The sequence below is a fragment of the Schistosoma haematobium genome, chromosome 3, assembly GCF_000699445.3.
Source record: "Schistosoma haematobium chromosome 3, whole genome shotgun sequence".
NCBI classification, from domain to species: domain Eukaryota; kingdom Metazoa; phylum Platyhelminthes; class Trematoda; order Strigeidida; family Schistosomatidae; genus Schistosoma; species Schistosoma haematobium.
In genome coordinates this window covers 18,000,754-18,010,932 of record NC_067198.1, presented here as the reverse complement: position 1 = coordinate 18,010,932, position 10,179 = coordinate 18,000,754, and positions in this window count along the sequence as shown.

Below are 10,179 nucleotides of genomic sequence, written 5' to 3'. Positions count from 1 at the left end.
TGAAGGAACACAAAAAGTGTTTGAAAAATATTCCCAAATCCTCGGTTGACCTAAAGAAACTTGAAGTTAATTCTGCGTTGGAAACAGGACACATGATTAATTTTGAAGGGACCAAAATACTTCAAAATGGTTTTAACACTCATAAAGAAAGATTGACAGCAGAAGCGCTGTATATATGGGCGAACAAGAACAGCCTGAACTGAAAGAACGGTATTCAATCAACATCTACTTGGCAAGTGTTCGTTAACAAGTACTTGGGCCCTTTATTCAACCTGTTTATTTCACATGCATCATTATATTGAGGGAAATTAAAATGAGTTATTTGTAGCAATACAATTATGTATTTGATGATTCTCACTCAATGTATCAGAAACAATTTTTCCAACCTTCAACTTGCACTTTTGTTTTCTTTATATCAAAACATAATAACACCTAATTTCAACTATTAATAACTCAATCTTATACATATGTAAACAGATATACACAATATTCGTTTTGTCATTTATTTTCACATCGTGAATGTTTCACATGATTCGCATTTAACCGACTCATGTTATCCTATTTAATGAGGTCACCATCCAAATATGATTGGATTAGCACAGTATAGATTTGATCTGATTTGATTGTTAAGTGTTATATATTTCTTTGATGATTTTGACTTTGATCATTACCCTGAAGAAGTCCAGACAAGTCTGCCGGACGAAACATTGGGATTCTTATAAATTTCAATCCTTGAAATTATTTCAAATATAATTTTCATATATAATGAAATCTCTACGACTGTTATTTCAAATCAACCCATTTCATTAGATTATTATAAATGACCAAATATAAATAACGTATTTTGTCATAATGAACACAAGATATTCTTTTCTTAAAATATATTTTCCTTCATGTGACTACTTACAGGAGAACAGTTGACTTACATGCAACAATAATCTCTTGAAAAATTTATGATCGTCTGCAATGCATAATTTAACAGCATAATCATAGAAACGAAAATTGTTTAAATTTAGAACCGTAAATTATCCCCATCAAGATAAAAACAATCAGATTAAACTGAAAAATATCATTTATTCTTATCAAAATTGATCAATAAAACAATGATCATATGCTTATATTACTGTTTATAAATAGATCTATGACGGTGAATTACATAATTTAATGCCAATTCATTCCAATTCAAAATCTTCAGGTTATACAACGATCGCAGTTTCGTCAACATGTTGATATAGTATACAATATTATTAACGTTTATTTTGAGTTTATTTGTAGTATGATATGATTTTCATGGAAACTTTCTGCTGTTTCCTCGTTTACAATAATTTTGCAATTAGTATCAGAAGGGTTTTTTGTGGAGATTGTAGTAATTTCAACAGTTGAACTCATGAGTCCATTGAAGCTAGACCACCATGAAAAATGAGGAAGCACTAGACGACCATTTCGTCCTATTGTGCAATTGTTTAGTTTTGGTAACAACTTTTTAAAGCTTTATTTATATTACAAATGACAGCAGTTTTTCTTCATATACTGGTTGTGTTGTCATTGTTCATATTCATTTATGTAAATTATACTATTCTCTATCAAAATAACACTTGACAAAATGTTATCTTTCATCAAACACTTTATTTTTACAAGATTAACTAAAACAAAAACTTGACATTTATCAGTATAAAGTTAGGGAAGTTGTTGAGTTTCATCGTGGATTGTTTGGAGATACACATTAACATCGTTGAATACTAGCTTAGTGGTCTAGTGTTTAAACGTTAGCGCGCGAGACTGAAGGTCTTGAGTTCGATGGCCGTATATGGAGTCATGGATGTACAGAGCTGAAGAGTCCCACACTAAAACAAAACGGCCATACAATGATTTCAGGTTTTCAATAGTGTTATAACATTGCTCAATTCATGGTTTTGATAAAACCTGACATTTCTTACTTAATGTTTACATTTTTCATAAGGTTTTATAGGGAGATTAATTTTTATAATAGTGCTAAACAGGGATTAGAATTCTTACAATCGAGTTTTATGAGTAACACGCCTATCATATGTGAACTTCTTATCAGTTGATGTATAGGTCAGTCAAATGAAAATAGTATCGACTATCAAACGTTAATAATTCTTTAAGAAAGCCTCTTGAACAAATGTATCCAATTAAAAAATAAAATCGAAGTAGACTAGTTTTGTCCTTAGTCTACAAATGGTCTGATGATGATGATTAATATTTTATTAGATACTTTTTACATTATTCCTATATGTTGTATACATTACAAAAAAACAGTAACAAGTATTTAACAAATGAGTGAAATGGCGTCTTAAATAAATGAAGAATAGTAGTTTCATTTGTTTCTTGTTTTGAAACAATGAAAGAAATCCATTACGTCATTAAACAGAATTGAAACGTTTCGGTTAGAAGCAATTCTCTTATCTTAAACCTTATAACCGTATTTATAGTAGATTTTATCGATGGTTACCTACAATAAAATAGAGGAGAGCTGAGTCATTATATAAAGTTACCAAAAATCGTCAAATGTATTCCGACGTTGAACGTAAGATGAACAGTAGTCTTAAAGATGATAAGAAACGAAAATTTATGGAATGAATATAATGGGTGTTTTATTTTTGTCTTGATTGTGTGAATTTTCCCATTGATGTTTAGGATATTAATTGATCAGTCTCTTAATGATATATATGCATCCTGTGCCTTAAATCACAAGAATTATGTGTAGGGAGTCCCAAATAGGACGAAATGCGCGTCCTGGATTCCACTGCTAGCCGCCATCCATCTCGGCTTAAAAAGTATGATCTGCTTTACGAATATGAAGCAGGTGAACAGTGAAAAATAACCAGAAGTAACGATTAGAAGGGTGCTGAAAGAATGAGGAGGAGTGTGTAACTCTCTTATGCACAGAGGTTAGATTTAAATTAATAGCTGTCTTAGCTTAACAGCATATTTCTGATCCATATTTTTTTGAACCAATCCATTTAGCTTTATTTTATGCTTTTATTAGTATTTTTTGATAAAACTATTTGGTGGTCTAGAGGTGAAATACTAGTGCATGAGACTAAACGAATGATATCCCTGATGGGGTCATGAGTATGAACTGCTAAGGATTGTAATACTATAGTGAAACAGCCGCCTAGTGCTATCTGGTTTTCACTGCTGGTTTATGGTCAATCAGTGGTGCAAACTAAGAATATTTTTTCAGTCCAGCAAAAAATGTTAACACGTCAAAGTCATTCCTGTCAAAGATGATTTTGTGTGTGACATAACTGTGTTTATTTTCTATGTACTTTAGTGTTTATAAGTAAATGTGAAATATGTAATTAAAAAGAATAGAGTTATCTTTCATAGCCACGAATTATACTAAGAAACACCTAACCTATTCACAAGGACTTCCTAATAATTACATAGAGCTGAAAAAGTTTCAATTTACTAAATTGATTTTGGTAATGTCAAAGTCATTCAGAAAACTTTTTCGAGAGTAAATAAAGTTAAATAGCTGTAGATTTTCTTAGATTTCCAGACTCAGCTATGCTAAGTAAGAAAGAAGACATTATCATCTATTGAACTCGGACTATTTATCCAAACGACCATATTTAACATTGTTCACATCTCACATCATCAGCACACACGTCCAAACTTTACTCTTTCACTCTACAAACTTCTCACATTCATTACAGAATTCACAGAAAAACATATAAAGGTCTCACGAAGGATCATCTTTGACTGGAATATGATTAATATGTTTGTTAATTATTTTGATTGAATGGATATTGTACTTTGTTTCCTATGTACTATTTAAAGTTATGTTAATTCAGTTCGTTTATTTATTATTCGAAGCGATTTACTGTAAGACTTAAAACGTCAGAAATTCAACTTTTTGTTGATTGAGATAACACAAAATATATCATTATTTTTATTATAAGCTGTCCATTAAATGCTTAACCCTCTCTGAAATTATTGGCGAGACTATAATTAATGGACGAAACAATCCGGATTAAGATAACAGTCGTGAAATTCACCTGTACATTTGGTAAAATACCGTTTTGGCATTATAGCCAATGTCAGTTCGTGGTGTAAATTCGTAATCTAATTCCTAATCTTAACCATTAAATGTAAATCATAAATCTAATTCCTCACATTGGTTTATGAACTTTATTTACTTCTATTTATTATATGGACACTCAAGATCACTCGAGCGTTGCTCAAACGTCGTTCATAAATTATAGTCTCACTATGATTATCAGCGTTTGACAACTTAAAAATATCTGATCAATATATGATACATTTTATTTAGGACTTATAGACTAAGTTTATTAAATGGATTCATTTTAGATAAAATGTTATATTGTTAAGTTTAGTAACAATTTAAAGTAATCTTTAGCATGATGAACATTATTTCTATTCTGTTCGATAACATTAATTGTGAGCCTTACTTTCAAGAAATGATATACATTTATCCTCTATCTTAAAGCTATAACATTTGTTTTTTTTTAAATTACCTATTCAAAGCAGAATCCTTTTTAATTCCATTGTTTTCGTCATATCACTTACATTTGCAAGTTTATTATATGTAATACAGTGAATTCTGTAACAATGCATGAGTGGGTTAACTGATTAATGTGAATAACTGAACATGGATATTGATAAATTCGTATTCAAAGTCCCAAATAGAATAGAATAAGCACTCTGAATGATTTATCTGCCTACTATTCAATAATATAACAATAAACATGAATTAAACGAATCAAACAACCACATAAAGAATTTCTGCCTTATTCATAAACTAGCTTGAAATTGGTAACGATATTTCAGATTAAATAGTTTCAATAAGAAACCGATTGTAATTTGAATGAAACAAAATTCTTACTTACTTACTTACGCCTGTTACTCCTAACGGAACAAAAGCCGCCGACCAGCATTTTCCAGCCCACTCTGTCCTCCGCCTTCTTTTCTAGTTCTATCCAATTCTTGTGCCATTTCCTCATGTCTATCTCCATTTCCCTGCATAATGTGTTCTTTGGTCTTCCTCTTTTCCTTTGGCATTGAGGATTCCAAGTGAGGGGTTGTCTTGTGACGCAGTTGGGTGCTTTCCTCAATGTGTGTCCTATCCTCCGCCTGGATTCCCTCCGGGGGCTACTGCCGATCCCAAGCCCGGATAAAGGAGGAGTGTTGGGCATAGGGTTAGCGACCCCATCCCGTAGAAAACTAACTCGCTAAAAAACGCTAACTAGAAACAAAATTCAATAAATCTAAATGATTTTTTTCTATAAAAAACAATATTCTACAAGTAATATCACATGTAATATTTGTTTAAGTCTGTAACTGATAATTTATAAACTGATGACATAACGAAATTGGACATCATACCAATATTAGAGTTAAGTAAGTAGTATAATTTCAAAGAACACACTTGAATATGTAATAGAAAATACGGAATAATATTTTATACATCTTTTTTATAGACTTGAATAAAGAATTAACAAATATCATCATAGCAAAATAACATAGTTACATGGGGTTATTATCTTATTTTAGTAATTATTATTAAGGTTTTAAGTTGTAAGTAGCTGTGAAAAATCTCCGAAACAAATGAGTTCATGTTATTCTCCTATGATATTTGTTCTTTCTTTATTAAACTTTATGAATTGGGAAAAATTTTATAAAATTTTTCTGATACTTAACTTGACAACACAATATAATCTATCCTCATTATATCTACTATATAGACGTTTTATACTTAAATCACTTATTTTTTTTACCTAGCAAAATAGATTATCTAAAAACATTTGTCTACAAATCTAACAACTTTTTTTAAAGATGGAATTATATCGGAAATCATAGACATTACTCAAACCAATACATCCGGTATATAAAATGAAATGAAAACTTTTTAAAATTCTATATAAATAATATATATGTATACTCGTATAATATACTTACATTAAAACAAAGAAACAGTTAAATACCACCAGTTCTTTGTTATTGAAATGATTAAAACTAAAAGAAAAACATACACACACATACATACATACCTACATACATGGAGATACACTTAAAAGCAATTGAGAAATAGATAACTTCAGCTTTTTTTTATTATTTTGGTAACATTCTTATGCACCAATTGAACTAAAACTTAATACCAAGTAAAAAATAGTTACTATCATTATTATTATTATTATTAATGTTTACAATTCTTTTTTATATTCATCATCAATACGAGTTTTAAATGTCAGTCAAATCATAAATAAGTAGTATAGTTCCGGCATTGATTACAATTTTCTCAATAACAACAATTTTTTGTTTTAGTAATAAAACACATATTTCATTGAAACAAAATATTCCATATTTTTTCCCTGTTGTCTAATTTTTTTCAATTGAATTATTTAAAAATATTTTATGGAATTCAATCAATACATAAACACTATTGGATTTAATAATTAAATTCATAATTCCATCTATCGTTAAACCACCAATAAGAAAATGGAAGTACTCGTTTAGAGGTTAAGTATTCGTGCTCAAGATTGAAAGCTATGGGTTCGAATCCCGTGTGCGAGATTGTGGATGTGCACTGATGAAGTTACATATTAGGACAAAGCGACTGTTCAGTGCTTGCAGGTTTTCAATGGTGGTCTAGCTTACATTGACTGGTGAATTCAACTAATAAAATTACTACAATCTCCCCTTTCTGATTCTTAGATGTTGCAATAAGCGTATTCTAACTTTCCCATTATATAATAAATATGATCAATATGATTAACATTTTACTGTAAAGTATCTTGAAAAAAATAACTACATGAATAACAGACTGAAATATAAGCAAAGATGGATGGTGGTTATGAGTGGAATTCAGGACGTATGTTTCGTCTTATTTAAGACTCGTCTGCCGGATTTATCTGCATCCCAGCGTTGATGTTCACTCTGAGACTCAAACCAAGTACCGTTTTATAACTAATTCGTACTACTTGTATTCCAAATTCGCATGTTGAAACACGTTTAATGAAAATCGGATGTTTGGATACAACACAAAATAAGAATGAGTCATTGTCTTATTTTCAAGAAAATTAACTAATTTTTCATTTGTTAGTTGATGCTATAAAGTTTAATGAAATAAATAGTTAATTTTTATTTGATATTTGCCTCTGAGTGTATATGAGAAGTCATGTTGATTCATTTCTTTGCCAAAATGGTTTATCAGCAATTTATTGTTGACAGAATTCAGAATTTAAACATGAGAATTAATTTCTATTTTCTTGATGCTAAAATGACTGAATATTAATAAAATATCGAATTTGTCGATCCATGTTTATTCTGTTCTAAATCTTTATTGCAACCATCCAATTTCATGAAGTAAATTATACTTTATGTGCGAAGATGGATAATGGCTAACATTGGAATCCATAACGTACGTTTCATCTTATTTGCGACTCGTCGACTGGATGTACCTGCATATCAGAGTTGATGTTCACTCTGGGACTTGAATCCAGTACTGTTCGTCTCAATATGGGTTCGAGTCTCAGAGTGAACATCAACACTCGGATGCAGGTACATCCAACTGGCAAGTGTATTATGAACGAATCCCATATCGTTTGTTGGTCGTAAGCTGATTATGGTCTATACCTTTTAAGTTGATATTATTTCAGTCATTCAAGTAGGAAAACCACAAACACGATGTTTCATTCAAAGAAGAATATTTCCAAAACGCACTGAAACATTTAAGTTTTCAATACCTTTACACGATAGCAATATTTTGAAGTTATACATCTTGACCACTATTATTCATTCTATAATATTAAAACAACATCGCGATTATTTTTAAATACTCTTTTGTTAACTAATACGAATGAATAACTCTGTAAAAGACATCATATTTAGAGACGGTTTAGTATAGTGTTCATAGAACTGAACACGTGAAAGTCTGAAGATCAAATAGAAAATTTTCGTACAATTCTAATGTAGTTGGAACCTACTAGCCACAACTTATCATTAAAATTTTACAGAGAATATTCTAAAGTCTATTAGTATGAAGTATAACATTACTGATTAATGGAGAGGTTTGTAAAGATTTGTCCTCGATAGGTATATAGATGATATCCACTAGTGAATAAAATAATCTTCAAATTATACAAACTACCACAATTCAGTTATATACACTGATATTCCGTTTAAAAACCTTTCTATCAAAATTTTAATCTTATGTCTAATTTTGTTTTTATTAAATTCAATTTTTCTACATTCGAAGACTTATATAATTGTACTTGCAAATACTATACAAAATATGTAATTGTTCTTACAATAAACCAAAAAAAACTGGATAGTATTTTTAAAATGAATTTTTTTAAAGTACTTGAGCACATAAAAGGGAAACGAATGTTTGCAATCACTAGAACTTAATCAATGGAAGCACTATACAAAAACAAAAACAATGAACAGGAAAAGAAAAGATGAAGAAAAAGAAAGAGAAAAAAATGACAAGTCAAACTTGAAAGAAGTTTTAATTGCTCATTGTTCTATTTCCTTTTCATTAAAAAACATGTTGTTATGACTGTGTTTTTTTTCGAAAAAAAGAAACTAAAAACCATTTTAATGTTTTAAACAAAACAGATAACTATCAAATCTTTTATTATGTTTATTTTTGATAAGCCTACTCAGTAATGAAAACATTTTTTCTAAACAAAAAACAACCACATTGAGATACATCTGATTACATAATGGATAAGCTAAATTGATAACATTGTTTTAAGTTAACATGAGACGGAAGGAATAAGAATGTCATTTTTTTAAAAAAGACAAACAGAACTTCCTATCAGTTATTTAAATTTTGTCTAGTAACATTTAGATTATTCGATATTTTACTATTCTTTATTGAAATATTTAAAAATGATGATATATTGCCAAGGATTACTTGTTCAAACCAATTTAAGTAACCACTACATATTTGTAAAAATAAAATTGTCACTAATAATGCTTAGTTAAATAAGAAGTGTTTAGTTTCATGATTGGAACTGACATCAAGTGTTCTATAGAGATGCAGTAATTACTTACTTACTCCTGTTACTCCCAGTGGAACATAGGCCGCCGACCAGCATTCTACAACTCACTCTGTCCTGGACCTTCCTTTCCAATTCTGTCCACTTTTTGTTCATTCTCCTTATGTCTGTCTCCATTTCTCGAAGTAATATGTTCTTTGGTCTTCCTTTTGTCATTTGGCCTTGAGGATTCCAAGTGAGAGCTTGTCTTGTGACGCTTTCGTTAATGTGTGTCCTATCCACTTCCAGCACTTCTTCCCGATCTCTTCCTCCGCTGGAATCTGTTTTGTTCTCTCCGACAATAGGTTGTTGTTGATAGTGTCTGGCCAACGGATCCGAAGTATTTTGTGTAGACAATTATTAATAAACACTTGTATCTTCTAGATGATGGCTTTCGTAGTTCTCCAAGTTTCCACCCCATACAGTAGAACTGTTTTCACATTTGTATTAAAAATTCAGACTTTGGTGTTAGTTGACAAATGTTTCGAGTCCTAGATGTTCTTCATTTGTAAATATGCTGCTCTTGCTTTGCCAATCTGAGCCTTCATATATACGCATCAGATACACCGTGTTCGTTAATGATGCTGCCCAGATAAGTAAAGGTTTTTACACATTCCAAATCTTCTCCTTCAAGTGTGATTCGATTGGTGCATGCTGTGTTGAATCGGAGAATCTTGCTTTTCCCATTGTGTGTGTTGAGACCTACTGCTGCTAAACTGGTCTTCTTCGGCATTTGTTGTTTCGTGTGCGATAGAAGAGCCAGATCATCCGAAGAGTCTAGATCGTCCAGCTACATCCTAGTTGTCCACTGTATCCCAATAAGATGTAGACGTTTTCATGATCCGGTCGATCACCAAGAAAAAAGAATAGGTGAGAGTAAGCAACCTTGTCTGACACCCGTCTTTAGACTGAACGAGTCTGTCAGCTATCCTTCGTGCACGATTTTGCAGTTTAATCCACCATAGGGATTCCGTGTGATATTGACTATCTTCTCAGGTACGCCGTAGAATAGAAGCCTCCATAATGTTATCCTGTTCACGCTATCAAATTAATTATTTTGTGGTTAAAATTAATTGACCCAATTTGATTAAATAACTAAATAGTTATCAATATTACTTTAGGATAGATAAACAAATGAAGACAAATC